Raw genomic sequence first — 2,803 nt, forward strand, 5'->3', positions numbered from 1 at the left:
CAAGGAAAAAGTCTATCGAGGGAGACTGTATAATTATTAATTTTAGGGACAGAAGGGCTGCCTACTGGCACCAGTAGTCGACTCGACAAAGATAGACAAAAATGTCCAAAAAGTTAGTAAAAAAATGACATACGTGCTCTTCCCGCATCTGCGCTAGCCGACGACGGACACGGAGCCGCAGACGAGGCCTACTGACGTGCAGGGGTACTGCTGACGAAAAACTTTCCGGATCCAGTCTGATGCCTGGGGGTAATTCTAAGGTAAGGAATCTAACACTAACGAGTTTCTTTCAGATTCTGTCTTTCAGATACAAGCTTTTTTGGCATAAGGATGATCTCCATTGTGGAGTTTCTCATGGTGAGATAGCATTTTTCTCTGCAGCTTTTCTGGCATTCAGAACACTCATAAGGTTTTTCATCAGTATGGAGAATCGCTTATGGTTAGTGAGGCTGTGCTTATCAAATAGGAATTTCTGGTATTCACAGCATTGGTAATGTTTTTTCCCTGTGTGCGTCTGCTCATGTAGAGTGAGATTGTGTTTTAAATTGATGCTTTTCTGGCATTCAGAGTACTAAAATATTTTGGTGTGTTTTCTTATGGCGCTTGAAATTATCTCTTCCTCTGAATCTTTTCTGACATTTAGAGCACTGATAATTTCCTTCCCCAGTGTGGATTCTCATATGTTTAGTGAGATTACATTTAAGGCTGAAAAATATTTGGTATTCGGAGCACTGTTAAGGTTTTTCCCCAGTGTGGGTTCTTATATGCTGAGTGAGTCTGCCTTTTACACTGAAACATATCTGGCATTCAGAGCACCTATAAGGTTTTTCCCCAGTGTGGGTTCTTATATGGTGAGTGAGACGGATTTTTTCACTGAAACATTTGTGGCATTCAGAGCACCGATAAGGTTTTTCCTCAGTGTGGGTTCTTATGTGATTATCGAGACTGTTTTTATGGCAGAAACATTTTTGGCATTCAGAGCACTGATAAGGTTTTTCCCCAGTGTGGGTTCTTATATGCTGAGTGAGATGACTTTTTTCAATGAAACATTTGTTGCATTCAGAACACTGATAAGGTTTTTCCCCAGTGTGGGTTCTTATATGCTGAGTGAGACTGAGTTTGTATGTGAAACATTTCTGACATTCAGAGCACTGATAAGGTTTTTCCCCAGTGTGGGTTCTTATATGCTGAGTGAGACTGAGTTTGTCTCTGAAACATTTCTGACATTCAGAGCATGGATAAGGTTTTTCCCCAGTGTGGGTTATTGTATGTTGAGAAAGACTTCTTTTGTCAATGAAACATTTCTGGCATTCAGAGCACTGATAAGGTTTTTCCCCAGTGTGGATCTTTGTATGCCGTGTGAGACTACTTTTTAGACTGAAACATTTCTGGCATTCAGAGCATTGATAAGGTTGTTCCACAGAATGGGTCATTGCATGTTGAGAAAGACTTTGTTTGTTACAAAACCTTTCCTGGCATTCAGAGCACTGAAAAGGTTTTTCACCAGTGTGGAATCTCACATGTGCAGTTAGAAGTGATTTAAATTTGAAATGTTTTGGGCATTCAGAGCACTGAAAAGGTTTTTCCCCAGTGTGGAATCTCACATGTGCAGTTAGAAGTGATTTAAATTTGAAATGTTTTGGGCATTCAGAGCACTGAAAAGGTTTCTCCCCAGTGTGGGTTCTTATATGAAGAGTGAGACTGTTTTTGTCAATGAAACAGATCTGGCATTCAGAGCACTGAAAAGGTTTTTCCCCAGTGTGGGTTCTTGTATGCCGAGTGAGACCGTTTTTGTCACTGAAACATTTGTGGCATTCAGAGCACTGATAACGTTTTACCCCAGCGTGGATCTTTGTATGCCGTGTGAGACTACGTTTGAAACTGAAACATTTTTGGCATTGAGAGCACTGATAACGGTTTTCCCCAGTGTGGATTCTTATGTGCTGTGCGAGACTACTTTTTATACTGAAACATTTCTGGCATTCAGAACACTGATAAGGATGGTCCACAGAATGGGTTATTGAATGTTCAGAAAGACTTTGTTTGTTACAAAACCTTTCCTGGCATTCAGAGCACTGATAAGGTTTTTCCCCAGTGTGCGTTCTTGTATGCCGAGTGAGACAGTTTTTGTCACTGAAACATTTGTGGCATTCAGAGCACTGATAACGTTTTACCCCAGCGTGGATCTTTGTATGCCGTGTGAGACTACGTTTTAAACTGAAACATTTCTGGCATTCAGAGCACTGATAAGGTTGTTCCACAGAATGGGTTATTGAATGTTGAGAAAGACTTTGTTTGTTACAAAACCTTTCCTGGCATTCAGAGCACTGAAAAGGTTTTTCCCCAGTGTGGATTCTTCTATGCTGAGTGAGACTTTTTTTCTCAATGAAACATTTCTGGCAATCCGTGCACTGATAAGGTTTATCCCCAGTGTGGGTTCTTATATGCCGAGGGAGACTGTTTTGGTCACTGAGACATTTCTGGCATTCAGGGCACTGATAAGGTTTTTCTTCAGAGTGGATTCTCATATGTTCAGTGAGTTTAGATTTACGGCCGAAACTTTTTGGGCATTCAGCGCACTGGTAAGGTTTTTCCACAGAGTGGGTTAATGCATGTAGATATAGACTCGCTTTGACACTAAACCTTTTCTGGCATTCAGAGCACTGATAAGGTTTTTCCCCAGTGTGGATTCTCATATGCACAGTGAGATAAGATTTACGCCTGAAACTTTTTTGGCATACTTTGCACTTAGAGTGGTTTCCCCCAGTGTGCATTGTGTCAAATTCTGTGAGATAAGATTTAT

General features: G+C 40.8%; 1 pseudogene; it reads right to left on the reverse strand.

Annotated features, from left to right (window-relative positions):
* Positions 1-563: 563 nt before the first annotated feature.
* Positions 564-2,571, reverse strand: LOC144806018 (uncharacterized; annotated as a pseudogene).
* Between the last annotated feature and the right edge of the window lie 232 nt (positions 2,572-2,803).

Source organism: Lissotriton helveticus (genome assembly GCF_964261635.1).
Source record: "Lissotriton helveticus chromosome 1_1 unlocalized genomic scaffold, aLisHel1.1 SUPER_1_unloc_4, whole genome shotgun sequence".
Taxonomy (NCBI): domain Eukaryota; kingdom Metazoa; phylum Chordata; class Amphibia; order Caudata; family Salamandridae; genus Lissotriton; species Lissotriton helveticus.